The following is a 15,974-nucleotide window of genomic DNA, read 5'->3' on the forward strand; positions in this document are numbered from 1 at the left end:
TGACTCCACAAATCTGTCTCCATGAAGGAGGTCCCCGCCTGCTATATTTTCATTGCAGCAAGGCTGGGACGGGATGGAGTCAGTCCTGCCACCTCTGGAGGCAGGAGTTAAACCCTGCTGGCCTTACCATTTCACCACATCCATTACGGCTTCAGGTCTGCCTCCATTTACCGCGACATTGACCCAATTGTAACCGTGATGGTGAAACCCTCAAACCGTTGCTTTCCCACACTCCCCTCATATGCTGCATGCCCCTCCCATGCTGCCCCCAAGCATTGTCCATGCCAACTCTCCCAGTATTCACCATGTACAGAGCCAATGGGTCATCGCCAAGTCTTGCAAGTCTTTGAAATGTCGATGAAATTGACACAACAAGTAAAGAGACTTTGGAAATCTATTGTGAGAAAAATGGCTCAGTTCAACCATAGCCATTCTTAGTATCAATGACAAAAAGCTTTTAATCACTTCACACTTCTGGTAGCACAGTGGTTAGCACTGTTGCTTCACGGCGCCAGGGCCCCAGGTTCGATTCCCGGCTTGGGACACTGTCTGTGCGGAGTCTGCACGTTCTCCCCGTGTCTGCGTGGGTTTCCTCCGGGTGCTCTGATTTCCTCCCACAAATTCCCGAAAGACGTGCTTGTTAGGTGAATTGGACATTCTGAATTCTCCCTCAGTGTATCCGAAAGGGCGCCGGAATGTGGCGACTAGGGGATTTTCACAGTAACTTCATCGCAGTGTTAATGTAAGCCTACTTGGAACAATAATAAATTTTAAGATTATTATTAATCTTGCGCAAATAAATGTGGGGCACAGAAAAAGATATGTAAATTAAACAAACCTATCATTCCCCTGCAACCTGCGTTAATGTTGCCTCCTGAGTTGAGTGCATTTTCCATTCTTGGAGTTCAGCCAAGCATTCAAAACAAGGCTACATGGAAAAACAGAAGCCTGACCATCTGTTCCAACTGCTACTGTGCATACAATTATCAGATGGACTGATTAACAGTTTCATAAGAAGGGAAGAAGAGAAAACGTTTTTGAAGAGAATATTGAATGGTTTTTCCTGTTCCCGGCATGACTAGGGCTCCCCCATGATCCATGACTCCTCTGAGGTGCTGTGGACCACATCTACTGAGTTGAAATGGGAATTGGGTCGAATCCACCACTGTTAAAGGTTTCCCGACGGCATAAAATATCAAGCCAGAGAGGTTCAAGGCTGTCAATGGGGATTTTAAAATTAACAACAGTGACTTGACCTCAGAAAAGTACTTCATTAGCTGAAAGGGCTTTGCAATTTCTCAAGGTCATGTCAGGTGATGTGCAAGTGCAAATTTTCTTTCTTTTTAGAACCCCTCTCTCATTGTGTCAAAGTGCATGAAGAACATGCTATCAACGTCATTCAGGTAACGCAGTAGACTTTATCCACAAACTGCATTCCGCGCTTTGTGCTATTTCATGATTATTGAAACTAATTTGAACCTTTTGCTTTGTATGGTCTTTGTTTGCTGGTATTTTAATACATTCTTCTCTGTAGATAATTAATATTCTTCAAGCATGAAAATGAGACAAAATAAGTATGATACGTGTTCGTATTATGTCTCCTTCATTCCCGTTCAGGGACACCTTTGTCTATGTTTGAGAATCTTACAACTCTGACCATTCAGGAACTATTGGTTAAAGTAACAATCTCGCATGGATGGCTTGCATTATGCACATAACAGCATTTATAACTGTTGAATAGAAACATGGAAACGTAGAAAATAGGAACAAAAGGGGCTATTTGTCCTTTCAAATCTGTTCGGCATGTTATATATGATCATGGTTGATCATTCAACTCAGTAACCTATTCCCACTTTGCCCATTTATACTTTGATACCTGTAGCCCAAGTGCTTTATCTCACTCCTTCTTGAAAACATACAATGCTTTGGCCCCAACTGGTTTCTGCGGTAACGAATTCCACTGGCTCACCACTCTCTGGGTGAAGAGATTTCTCCTCAGCTTAATCCGAAATGGTCTACTTCATATCCTCAGACTGTGACTTCTGGTTCTGGACAAACTCGTCATCAGGAACATCCTTGCTGCATCTACCCTGTCCAGTCCTGTTAGAATTTTATAGGTTTCTATGAGATCCCCCCTCATTCTTCTGAACTCCAGCTAATGTAATCCTCACTGACTCAATCTCTCCTCACACGTCAGTCTCGCCACCCAGGAATCAGCCTGGTAAACCTTTGCTGCACTGCCTCAATAGCAAGAACATCCTTCCTCAGATAAGGAGACCAAAACTGCCCACAATACTCCAGGTGTGGCCTCACCAAGGCCCCTGTATAATTGCAGCAAGACATCCCTGCTCCTGTACTCGAAGCCTCTCGCTGTGTTGGCCACATATTATTGGCCTTCTTTACCGCCTGCTGTATCTGCATGCTTACCTTCAGTGAGGATACCCAAATCTCGTTGCACATTCCCCTCTCCTAATTTACGGCCATTCAGATAATAATCAGCCTTCCTGTTTTTTCTACAAAAGTGGATAACCTCACAATTATTCGCATCATACTGCATCTGACATTAACTTGCGCACTCACTCACCTTGTCCAAATTCCACTGAAACATCTCTGCATCCTCCTCACAGCTCACCCTCCCACCAAGTTTTGTGTCATCTGCAAATTTGGAGAAATTACATTTAGTTCCCTCATCAAAATCGTTAACATATATTGTGAATAGCTGGGATCATAGCACATTCAGTACCCCACTTGTCACTGCCTGCCATTTTAAAAAATACCCATTTATTCCTACTCTTTGTTTCCTCGCTGCCAACCAGTTTTCTATCCATCTCAATGCACTACCCCAATCCCATGCACTTTAATTTTACAAGCAAATCTCTTTTGTAAAGTAAGTAAGTAAAGTCACCACTCCCAGATGACCATAGGCTGCTTTCCCCTTTGAGGGGAGAGCTGTTGGTAGTGATTTAACCTGAGGATCACCACACCTCAGGTGAGAGGCAAAGTTGAGAAGACGGGGCCTTCATGAATAACCTCAGCTGGTTCAGGAATTGAACCCACGCTGGTGACTTTGTTTAGCACCACAAACCAGTTGTCCAGCTAAGTGAGCTAACCAAGCCCACCTTTCTGATGCAGACTTTGTCAAAACCTTTCTGAAAGTCCAAATAAACCATATCAACTGGCTTCCCCTTGTCAACTCTATTGGTTACATCCGTGAAGAATTCCAGTAGATTTGTCAAATATTATTTTACTTTTGTAAATCCATGCTGATTCTGACCAGGTCACTTTCGGATGATTGCGCTATGGGACACATTGCTGGTGAGAGCGAGCTTGGGATTTCCATTTGGTCCCAACATCGTGATCCCGAAGCTTGTGAGAAACTCAAGCCCAATTGACAGCTCCTTTGACAGCGTGACAATTCCAAAGAGTTTATCCCTATTTTACGCATATTCATGTTTATTTTTAACAATCTCAAAAGCAACTTAACTCTCCCAACCAGACACCTAACCTCTCCCAAACTTGTCTCTGGACTTATCCAAAAGGGTATTCTATCTCTCCAAAGAATTCCACTAACTTTAGACATTCTTCTGATAGGTCAAAACTGCACAAGTCTTGTTTTGGACAGCCTACGAGTGAAAATTGGACCTCTTTGAAAGCAGCTGGACTGTAACATGTGAAGCTGCCTCTCGGAAACACCAATGTGCAAAGCATAACCCACCCCATTTCCCCAAACTTCTCTCAACCCGCCACCTGGCAAAGATGTTGGGTGCTGGGTTCCAGTGTGAGATTTCGCGACTCAAAGGCATTTTGGATAAACCAGAGATGCCCTCTATATTGTGGAAATTCAGGCCTAGGTGTCTTGGTAACCATGTGGATACGGGGTCGAAATTTAATTTCAAGGTCAAGTAAGTCCCTTTAATATCATTGGGGTGGTAAGGGAGAAACCAGCCAAGATTTCTGCTCCTGATTTCTATCCAGGAATTGCTTTTGGAAGGATCTGTGTGGGAGTGTTGGCCGATGACAAGATTATGCTTGGCTGTGCGCCCCTTGTGGGCAACCTCCGTACTGGTACTGTCAAGGCACATACAAAAATAGTGATTGCTGGGCTACTGTAGCTGGATAGGAGCCAGTGGCTTCAGGGGAGGGGGTAATTTGGTGGGGCAAAGTGCAAAGCAAAACAACATTTCCAGAAAGTCTTTCACCGCGAGGCTGCTGGTTGTTCAGTGAAGGACTTTTTAGCCAAAATCAGACCAATCCTTACTTGCAACAAACAAAATGTGCCTGCAGCTGTTGTACATTTCCCCATTGCTCTAAATGCCGTGAAAAGGTTAATCTAGTTTGTGGCATCATATAAGGTCACCTTTGCCCATTGAAGCCTTTTTTTAATCCTGTTGTTAATTAGTTGATAAGGTTCAATAATGTTCCGGAAGTTTGACGGATTTGCAGTGTTGCTTTTGCTTGTCCTAACCACACAGGCGATTAAAGAACCATTTACTTCCGCCACTTTGGGTGCCACCTTTGTTCACAGCATGGATCAATTGAGTCATTTTTGTTTCAAACAATCGGATTATCTGTTACTTGAAAGGGGCAGGCGATGTTATATTTATATTTCAGTTCTATCTCTTTGAGGGTTTTCATAAAGATATCAGTGGTTATGTTGAACCCCTAATGGTGTAGAGTTGCTTTCTGTGATATCGGAATATAAATCCGTAAAATGTCTCCCTTTGTTCAGTTTTTTTGCGCGGCGATGTTATCCGCTTTGCTTTCATAATATTTCTGCCTTGACTAATATATTGGGCAGTGAAATTCCACGTAGGCACTGACATCAAATATTTCACACCGCTGGTATCTGGAATTTCAGTTATGAGGAAAGATTAAAGGAGTCGGGCTCATTTTCAACAGGAGACCAAGGTGACCTAATTAAAAGCTGCAAGGTTATGAAAGGAATTGATAAATTGCTGACAATGGTGAGGACTGAGAATGGCAAAGAACACGAGTTAAACTTCAGGAGCTTTGGAGAAAAGAAAAGTTAAGTTAGGTATAACATACTCACCGGCAGCATAATAGACTTACAGAATGAGCTACCAAGGCACGCTGTGCGAAATGTGTAGTCTGAATTGTTCAAGAAATGCCGAGGTGTGCTTTTGAAGAGAATGACGGCATGTATTCTGGGTGATCTATGAGGCATTCTGGGATGATTGACCTTTTCCTGTATGAGGGCCACTGGTGGATGTGTAGAGGCTTTTGTGTTTGTCCGAGTGTGTTTTATGTGGGAGGGTGGCCTGTGTGTATTTGATATATATATGTGTGTGTGTGTGTGTGTGTCTAAGGGGGCGGCACGCTAGCACCGTGGTTAGCGCAGTTGCTTCACAGCTCCAGGGTCCCAGGTTCGATTCCCGGCTTGGGTCACTGTCTGTGCGGAGTCTGCACGTTCTCCCCGTGTCTGCGTGGGTTTCTTCCGGGTGCTCCGGTTTCCTCCCACAGTCCAAAGGTGTGCAGGTTAGGTGGATTGGCAATGATAAATTGCCCCTTCGTGTGCAAAAAGGTTAGGTGGGGTTACTGGGTTACGGGGATTGGGTGGAGGTGTGGGTTTAAGTAGGGTGCTCTTTCCAAGGGCCGGTGCAGACTCGATGGGCCGAATGGCCTCCTTCAGCACTGTAGATTCTATGAGTAGATTCTATGAGTATGCGTGTGTGTTTACGTGCGTGTGTCTATGTGTGTGCGGTCTTGTGGGCCAGTATTGTGTACATCTGTTTGCAGATGAGTGTTCTTATGCGCATATATGTGTACCATCGAAAAGGAAGGACTTGCATTTATATAACGCCGTCATGTATTCGGTACCTCTCAAAGCATTTGGAGCCAATGACACTATTGAAGTGCGGCCGCTGTTGCAATGGAGGACCCACAACGGAGGAGTTGTGCACAGCAAGCTCCCACAGACAAGGCTGGATATTCTGCATTTGGTGACGTCTGTTGAAGGATGGGCATTTGCCAGGATACCACGGGGAATCGCCCGCTTTTACATTGGATTACACATGATGTACGTCACAGAAACAGCCTAATTGGTGCACCCCTCCCATGCCAGTGTTTATGCTCCAAATAAGAATTTTCTTCCAATTTTCCTCATCTAAGTCTAACATTGCAACGGTCCCTCATGTGCTTGTTTATCTTACCCTTAAATCCATCTGTACTATTCACCTCAACTATATTCCACATGCTAAACGCGTTAGGTCTCCACATTTACAAATAATGGATGTTTTTTCCAACATTTGACCCACTGTTGCTATGGTGACAGACGTGCGGGAATTGAAGGGCAGAATATAAGAAAACCTGTACAAGCAATTGCGGGGGAATGGATTGCCCAGACATGAAGCAGAATCTGACAGGTGTATATAATTGTGGGTTGGGACTATTTCCGGGTCCCACGCCACCTGGATCAGTAGTCGGCCAACAGGGGGAATCTGACTGCAGGCGGAAATTAAGACAGCAGTGGATCATTTGCTGTCTAATTGATGATGGTGGGTGGATTTCCAAAGAGGGAGACCCTATAGGAGGGTATGCAGCATTGGATGAGTGGCAGTCCCACCGGGAGAGGGGGGTGCTGCTAAGCCAGGTCGGAAATGCAAGGGTGCCTCAAAATGGAGATGCCATTGGATACCTGCCTGCATGTAATAAGGGAATATCGATGATCATGGGTGATTTTAATCTTCACATAGATTGGGCAAATCAAATTAGCCACAATGCCGTAGAGGAGGAATTCCTGGAGTGTGTACGGGATAGTTTTCTTGACCAATATGTGGAAGAACCAACTAGAGAGCAGGCCATCTTAGACTGGGCACTGTGGAATGAGAAGGGAATTATTGCCAATCTGGCTGTGCGAGAACCCGTGGGGATGAGCGACCATAACATGTAGAATTTTTTATCAAGATGGATAGTGAAGTAGTTGATTCGGAGACTAGGGTGATGAATCTTAATAAAGGGAACTATGAGGATATGAGGCGTGAGTTGTCCTTGATAGATTGGGGAGAGTTACTTAAAGGGATGACAGTGGATAGACAATGGCAAACATTCAAGGAACGCATGGGGGAACTGCAGCAACTGTTCATTACTGTCTGGCACAAAAGCAAAGGGGCTAAGAGGGCCAATCCATGGCTTATAAAGGAAATTAGAAATAGTATCCGATCCAAGGAAGAAGCATACAGATTGGTCAAGAAAAATAATAGGTCGGAGGATTGGGGGCAGTTTAGAATTCAGCAAAGAAGGACGAAGGGATTGATTAAGAAGGGGAAAGTACAGTACGAAAGGAAGCTTGCAGGGAACATAAAGACTGACACTAAGAGTTTCTACAGATATGTGAGGAGAAAGAGATTGGTAAAGAGAAACGTAGGCCCACTGAAGACAGAAACAGGGGAATGCATAATAAGGGACAAAGAAATGGCTGAGCAATTAAATACATACCTTGGTTCTGTCTTCACAAATGAGGAGACAAATCAGATCCCAGAAATGTTGGAGGAAAGGTTTAGTGAGAGGGAAGAACTGAGGGAGATCAACATTAGTAGAGAAATGGTGCTGGGAAAACTGATGGGATTGAAGGCAGATAAATCCCCAGGGCCTGAGAATCTGCATCCCAGAGAGCTTAAGGAGGTGTCTCTGTAAATAGTGGATGCATTGGTGGTCATCTTCCGGGATTCTATAGACTCTGGAACTGTCCCTGCAGATTGGAGAGTAGCTCACGTCACTCCAATATTCAAAAAGGGAGATAGAGTGAAAGTAGGGAATTATAGACCAGTAAACCTAACATCGGTAGCGGGGAAAATGCTTGAATCCATTATCAAGGACTTGATAGTGGAACATTTAGAAAGCAGTGGCAGGATCCGTCAGAGTCAGCATGGATTTATGAAGGGAAAATCATGCATGATGTAACCAGTACAGTCGACAAGGGGGAGCCAGTCGATGTATATTTGGACCTTCAGACGGCGTTTGACAAAATCCCGCATAAGAGATTATTGTGCAAAATTAAAGCGCATAGGATTAGGGCAAATGTATTGAGGTGGATAGAAAACTGGTTGGCAGAGAGTAGGGATTAATGAGTCCTTTTCAAATTGGCTGGCAGTAACTAGTGGGGTACCGCAGGGATCGGTGCTGGCACCCCAGCTATTCACAATATATATCAATGATTTGGATGAGGGAACAAAATGTAACATCTCAAAGTTTGCAGATGATACCAAATTAGGTGGGAGGGTGATCTGGGCGAGTGGGCAAACCAATGGCAGATGCAGTATAAGTTGGTTAAGTGTGAGGTTATTCATTTCAGAAGCAAAAATAGGAAGGCAGATTACTACCTGAATGGCTGTAAATTAGGAGAGGGGAGTGTGCAGCGGGACCTGGGTGTCCTTGTGCACCAGTCGCTGAAGGTAAGCATGCAGGTGCATCAGGCGGTAAAGAAGGCTAATGGTATGTTGGCCTTCATTGCAAAAGGTTTCGAGTAGAGAAGCAGGGATGTGTTGCAGCAATCGTACAGTGCCTTGGTGAGGCCACACCTGGAGTATTGTGTGCAGTTTTGGTCTCCTTCTCTGAGGAAGGATGTTCTTGCTCCCGAGGGAAAGCAGCGAAGGTTTACCAGACTGATTCCAGGGATGGCGAGACTGTCATACGAGGAGAGATTGACTAGGTTGGGATTGTTCTCGCTGGAGTTCAGAAGAATGAGGGGGGATCTCATAGAGATTTATAAAATTCTAACAGGACTAGACAGGGTAGATGCAGGGAAGATGTTACCAATGATGGGTGTGTCCACAACCAGGGGTCACAGCCTGAGGATTCAGGGTAAACCATTTTGGACAGAGATGAGGAGACATTTCTTCACACAAAGAGTGGTGAGCCTATGGAATTCATTACCACAGGAAGTAGTTGATGCTAAAACTTTGAATATATTCAAGAGGTGGCTGGATAGAGCACTTGGGGAGAATGGGATCAAAGGCTATGGGGAGAAAGCAGGATTAGGCTATTGAGTTGGATGATCAGCCATGATTGTGATGAATGGCGGAGCAGGATCGAAAGGCCAAAAGGCCTCCTCCGGTTCCTATCTTCTATGTATCTATGTATCTATGTTAATCGTATAATAGATTCCCTACAGTGCAGAAGGAGGCCATTCAGCCCATCGAGGCCGTGCCGACCCTCCTGCCCAGGCCCTCTCCCCTGCCCCATTCCCGCAACTCCATAACCCCACCTAACCCGCACATCTTTGGAGGAAACCGGATGTTCCAATGTCCCTTGGAAGATTTTATTATATTAAAGCCATTATATAAATACAAATAGTTACTGTTGTTCAATGCAGGTTAACTGAAATTTACACTTAAAAGCCAGTCCTCTTAGTTTGTTATCATCCATGATAATTAGAGTTGTAAGAAGAGTTTGCGCGTTTGATGTAGCAACAGAATTTAGTCATACTGATCCTCATTGTATGATGGAATGGACAATCTCTATTTGAACTTAGGCATTGGAAAGATCAATGAGGAGAAATGTCTGTGAGGCCAGAATAATTAACGCAGGCAGCATTAGCTTAATGGTCGGCACTTGCCACATAATTTATTTCTAAATCGATATATTGATCATTTTTTTAGGCCAATGGAGAAAAACTACAGGCTATTCATATGTGTGCATCTGGACAAGTTCAGGTCAATATTGACAGTAATAAAAGCACTGAGTTTCTCAATGATTCCGACCATGTCAGTCCTTTGTGGGCACAGCACCATGATCTATAACAATGATCAACGGTCTCACTGATGAAGCATGTTTCAAACAAGTTGGTCCTGAGCTTCTGACGTAACTACTGAGGGAAATAAACAGTTTCCTGCAGAATAACTTCCTGGTTGAAAAATCACCATTTCATTTCATTTTTCATTTCATTTCATTTCTACAGTGTTTCTCTGGATGTCCCACTGATCTCACTGCTCAATGGGGTGATCGGGAGGTCCCACCACCACCATTTTTATTAGTCAATGCTTTTACCACAGAATGCATGGTCTGCTCTTCAGTGTCTTTTTTTGTTGTTGTTGTTTTGTTTATTCATTCATGGGGTGTGATGTGTTGGGTGTTCTGGATCACAAACAGGTCACCAACACTGGAAGTGGTGCAACTGTATTTTATTATAAGGTTAACTATATTAACATACTTGAACTGTGGGTAAATGCAAGACCAGCTTTAACTGTTGACCCTTGCCTAGTCCTAACCAGTCGATGCACTCAGCACATGGTGAATGTCTGCGTTGCAGGCTGTGAGCTCTGTGCTCCGAGCTGGCTGCTACTAGAATGAGCAGGAACTCTCCTGTCCCCTGTCTTTATAGTGCGTGTGCTCTCACTGGTGATTGGCTGCGGTGTTGTGTATGCTGATTGGTCCCACTGCATGTCCATCAGTGTGTGTGTGTGTGTCTGCACCATAATATACTGGTGTATATTATGACAGGGCGGAGTCTCATTGGCGAGGCCGGCATTTATTGGCCACCCTAGTTGTTCTTGAGATGGTGGTGGCATCGCCTTGTGTTGTGCACGAGACTGTTGCATCCGCAGGGACCGGAACGTGGTCAGGACCGGAACGTGGTCGAGGTCTGGGACGTGAATGGACGGCACCGTGGTTCTCAGGGTGCGACCCATGAGCAGCTGGGCTGGCGACAGGCCCGTGGAGAGTGGGGCCGAACGATAGGCCAGCAAGGCGAGGTAGAAGTCGGATCCTGCATCGACAGCCTTGCAGAGGAGCCGTTTGGCGATGTGGACGCCCTTCTCCGCTTTGCCATTGGATTGGGGGTACAGGGGACTGGATGTCACATGCACAAAGTTGTACCTGCTGGCAAAGTTGGACCATTCCTGGCTCGCGAAGCAGGGGCCATTGTCCGACATCACAGTGAGTGGGATGCCGTGACGAGCAAAGGTCTCCTTGCAGGCACGGATGACCGCCGATGATATGATGTCGTGCAGGCGTACGACCTCTGGGTAGTTTGAAAAATAGTCTACAATCAGAACATAGACCTTGTCGAGCGCATGGAACAGGTCAACGCCTACCTTAGACCAAGGGGACGTGACCAACTCATGGGGCTGTAGGGCCTCCCGTGGTAAGGCCGGCTGGAACCGTTGACTGGTGGGGCAGTTGAGCACTGTGTTGGTGATGTCCTCATTGATGCCGGGCCAGTACACAGCCTCTCAGGCCCTCCATCGGCACTTCTCCACGCCAAGATGGCCCTACCGTGTAGCTGTTCCAAAACGAGCTGGTGCATGCTGTGCAGGATCACGATGCGGCCCAGCTTCAGGAGGACACCATCGACTACTGCCAGATCGTCTCTGATATTGTAGAACTGTGGGCATTGGCCCTTGAGCCACCCGTCCGTCATGTGGCGCATGACACGCTGTAGTAGGGGGTCAACCCCAGTCTCACGGCGAATGTGGATAAGGCGTTCATCCGTGGCCGGCAGATTGGAGGCCGTGATGGCCGCATGGGCGTCAACCTGGCAGACGAACCTCTCTGGGTCACACGGGGTGTTGACTGCCCTGGACAGAGCGTCGGCTATGGTCAGGTCCTTGCCCGGAGTGTATAGGAGCTGGAAATCATACCACCGGAGTTTAAGCAGAATGCGCTGGAGGCGAGGGGGTCATATCATTCAGGTCTTTTTGTATAATGTTGACCAGCGGGCGATGGTCGGGCTCGACAGTGAATTGGGGGAGGCCGTACACGTAATCATGAAATTTGTCGACCCCAGTCAACAGGCCCAGGCACTCCTTTTCGATCTGTGCTTAGCGCTGTTCCGTGGGGGTCATGGCATGTGACGCATATGCAACGGGGGCCCATGATGAGGCCTCATCGCGTTGCAGGAGCACCGCCCCAATGCCGGATTGGCTGGCATCCGTTGAAATTTTTGGTTCCTTCGTGGGATCAAAAAATGCCAATACCGGGGCCGTGGTAAGCTTGGTCTTAAGCTCCTCCCATTCGCGCTCGTGGGCGGGAAGCCATTAGAAGTCTGTCGTCTTCCTGACCAGGTTCCGGAGAGCTGTGGTGTGGGAGGCGAGGTTGGGGATGAACTTCCCCAGGAAGTTGACCATGCCCAAAAATCGGAGGGCCGCCTTCTTATCCGCTGGCTTCTGCATGGCCGTGATGGCTGCCACCTTGTCCGCATCCGGCCACACACCCAACCGGGAGATGTGGTCCCCGAGGAACTTGAGTTCCGTCTGGCCGAAGGAACATTTGGCTCTGTTGAGGTGAAGACCTTGGTCCCGTATTCGTTTGAAAACGCGCTGGAGGCGACTGATATGCTCCTGTGGGGTGGTGGACCAAATGATGATGTCGTCAACATAGACGTGCACACCCTCAATGCCCTCCATCATTTGCTCCATGATCCGGTGGAATACTTCTGATGCCGATATAATCCCAAACGGCATCCTGTTGTAGCAGTATCTGCCAAACGGGGTATTAAAGGTACACAGCTTTCTGCTGGACCTGTCTGGTTGAATTTGCCAGAATCCTTTTGAGGCGTCAAGTTTGGTGAAGATGTTGGCCCGAGCCATCTCGCACGTGATCTCCTCGTGCTTGGGGATAGGGTAATGCTCCCTCATTATGTTGCGATTCAGATCCTTTGGGTCAATGTAGATCCGGAGCTCGCCGGAGGGCTTCTTTACGCACACCATGGAACTGACCCAGTCGGTTGGTTCCGTCACTCTGGAGAGCACTCCTTGGTCCTGGAGGTCCTGCAGCTGCTGCTTGAGGCGGTCATTGAGGGGTGCTGGGACTCTGCGAGGTGCATGCACCACAGGCGTGGAGTCTTGTTTGAGCAGGATTTTGTAAGTGTATGGAAGCGTGCCCATGCCTTCGAAAACGTCGCAGTGCTGGTCGATGATGGCATTGAATTGCGCCCTGAAGTCTGCATCCTGGAAGGCAGACGTGTCATCTGGAGAGAGAGAGTGTACTTGTTGAACGAGGTTTATGAGTTTGCATGCCTGTGCGCCTAGCAGAGTCCTTCGAGGAGCCCATGATCTCAAAGGGAAGGATGGCTTTTCGCGAGTTGTGCGTCACTTCGAGTTGGCATGAACCGGTAGCAGGAATGACGTTGCCATTGTAGTCCACTAGTTGGCAGGTCGACGGAAGAATGGTTGGTTTAACCCCAAGGGTCTGAAAGTCTGACCACACTAGGAGATTAGCGGAAACGCCAGTGTCCAGGCGGAATCGTATCTGGGATCGGTTGACCGTCAGGGTGGCACACCACTCGTCGTCTGGATCAATGCTGTGCACCGACAGCGGCTGGTGGTTTAGAGTCAGGGACAGCCTGTTCTTTGTTCTAACAGCGACTCAAAAAGGCTCCCTCGGGTCCTCGGTGTCACTGGTCTGCGGGAAGTCAGAATCGGACTCGGTGAACGTGGGTTGAATTGCCCGAACGTTCCTGCGAGGCTGGCTGAAGCGATGCGAATTGGCAGGCTGAGCTGCTTGACAGCAGGCAGCATAGTGGCCAAGTCTGCCACATTGTAGGCATTGTTGCGATTTTGCAGGACGTTACCACTTTAAATGGGCGGAGCCATAGTTGATGCACGTTGTGACGTTAGTACGCTCGTTGCGCCACCGCGCATGCACGGTGCGGTCCAGCGTGGTGCGCGCCTGCACATCACGTTCCTCGACGTCACCGTCCCCTCGTTTGGCGCGTACAAGCGCGGGAGGCCGCGAAAAGCGCGCGAAATGGCCGCCCTCATCCAGGCTGCAGCCCTGGAGGTTTTCAATTGTTTGGACCCGTTCTGCTTCGTGGGGACCTTGCCGCGCCGTTTCAGCCGCCTGTATGTGGGAGTACTGGCTGAACAAAGAACAAAGAAATGTACAGCACAGGAATAGGCCCTTCGGCCCTCCAAGCCCGTGCCGACCATGCTGCCCGACTAAACTACAATCTTCTACACTTCCTGGGTCCGTATCCCTGTATTCCCATCCTATTCATGTATTTGTCAAGATGCCCCTTAAATGTCACTATCGTCCCTGCTTCCACCACCTCCTCCGGTAGCGAGTTCCAGGCACCCACTACCCTCTGCGTAAAAAACGTGCCTCGTACATCTACTCTAAACCTTGCCCCTCTCACTTTAAACCTATGCCCCCTAGTAATTGACCCCTCTACCCTGGGGAAAAGCCTCTGACTATCCACTCTGTCTATGCCCCTCATAATTTTGTAGACCTCTATCAGGTCGCCCCTCAACCTCCTTCGTTCCAGTGAGAACAAACCGAGTTTATTCAACCGCTCCTCATAGCTAATGCCCTCCATACCAGGCAACATTCTGGTAAATCTCTTCTGCACCCTCTCTAAAGCCTCCACATCCTTCTGGTAGTGTGGCGACCAGAATTGAACACTATACTCCAAGTGTGGCCTAACTAATGCTCTATACAGCTGCAACATGACTTGCCAATTCTTATACTCAATGCCCCGGCCAATGAAGGCAAGCATGCCTTATGCCTTCTTGACTACCTTCTCCACCTGTGTTGCCCCTTTCAGTGACCTGTAGACCTGTACTCCTAGATCTCTCTGACTTTCAATACTCTTGAGGGTTCTACCATTCACTGTATATTCCCTACCTGCATTAGACCTTCCAAAATGCATTACCTCACATTTGTCCGGATTAAACTCCATCTGCCATCTTTCCGCCCAAGTCTCCAAACAATCTAAATCCAGCTGTATCCTCTGACAGTCCTCACCGCTATCCGCAATTCCACTAACCTTTGTGTTGTCTACAAACTTACTAATCAGACCAGCTACATTTTCCTCCAAATCATTTATATATACTACAAAGAGCAAAGGTCCCAGCACTGATCCTTATGGAACACCACTGGTCACAGTCCTCCAATTAGACAAGCATCCTTCCATTGCTACTCTCTGCCTTCTATGACCTAGCCAGTTCTGTATCCACCTTGCCAGCTCACCCCCGATCCCGTGTGACTTCACCTTTTGTACTAGTCTACCATGAGGGACCTTGTCAAAGGCCTTACTGAAGTCCATATAGACACCATCCACTGCCCAACCTGCATCAATCATCTTTGTGACCTCCTCGGAAAACTCTATGAAGTTAGTGAGACACGACCTCCCCTTCACAAAACCATACTGCCTCTCACTAATACGTCCATTTGCTTCCAAATGGGAGTAGATCCTGTCTCGAAGAATTCTCTCCAGTAATTTCCCTACCACTGAAGTAAGGCTCACCGGCCTGTAGTTCCCTGGATTATCCTTCCTTAATCAGAGGAACAACATTGGCTATTCTCCAGTCCTCCGGGACATCACCTGAAGACAGTGAGGATCCAAAGATTTCTGTCAAGGCCTCAGCAATTTCCTCTCCAGCCTCCTTCAGTATTCTGGGGTAGATCCCATCAGGCCCTGGGGACTTATCTACCTTAATATTTTTTAAGACGCCCAACACCTCGTCTTTTTGGATCTCAATGTGACCCAGGCTATCTACACACCCTTCTCCAGACTCAACATCTGCCAATTCCTTCTCTTTGGTGAATACTGATGCAAAGTATTCATTTAGTACCTCGCCCATTTCATAGAATTTACAGTGCAGAAGGAGGCCATTCGGCCCATTTCGTCTGGCTCCACACATAGATTCCCTTGCCTATCCTTCAGTGGGCCAACCCTTTCCCTGGCTACCCTCTTGCTTTTTATGTACGTGTAAAAAGCCTTGGGATTTTCCTTAACCCTATTTGCCAATGACTTTTCGTGACCCCTTCTAGCCCTCCTGACTCCTTGCTTAAGTTCCTTCCTACTTTCCTTATATTCCACACAGGCTTCGTCTGTTCCCAGCCTTTTAACCCTGACAAATGCCTCCTTTTTCTTTTTGACGAGGCCTACAATATCTCTCGTTATCCAAGGTTCCTGAAAATTGCTGTATTTATCCTTCTTCCTCACAGGAACATGCCGGTCCTGAATTCCTTTCAACTGACACTTGAAAGCCTCCCACATGTCAGATGTTGATTTG

The 15,974-nt window shown here is 47.2% G+C and overlaps 1 long non-coding RNA gene across 1 annotated transcript; it reads right to left on the reverse strand.

Moving 5' to 3' along the window:
* Positions 1-440: 440 nt before the first annotated feature.
* Positions 441-5,166, reverse strand: LOC140384947 (uncharacterized). The gene is made up of 3 exons (XR_011933238.1): positions 5,051-5,166; positions 2,585-2,655; positions 441-748 (listed from the first exon to the last, which is right to left on the reverse strand). It is a non-coding gene; the product is annotated as an uncharacterized lncRNA (long non-coding RNA).
* Positions 5,167-15,974: the final 10,808 nt, after the last annotated feature.

Source organism: Scyliorhinus torazame, chromosome 10 (assembly GCF_047496885.1).
Source record: "Scyliorhinus torazame isolate Kashiwa2021f chromosome 10, sScyTor2.1, whole genome shotgun sequence".
Classification (NCBI taxonomy): Eukaryota; Metazoa; Chordata; class Chondrichthyes; order Carcharhiniformes; family Scyliorhinidae; genus Scyliorhinus; species Scyliorhinus torazame.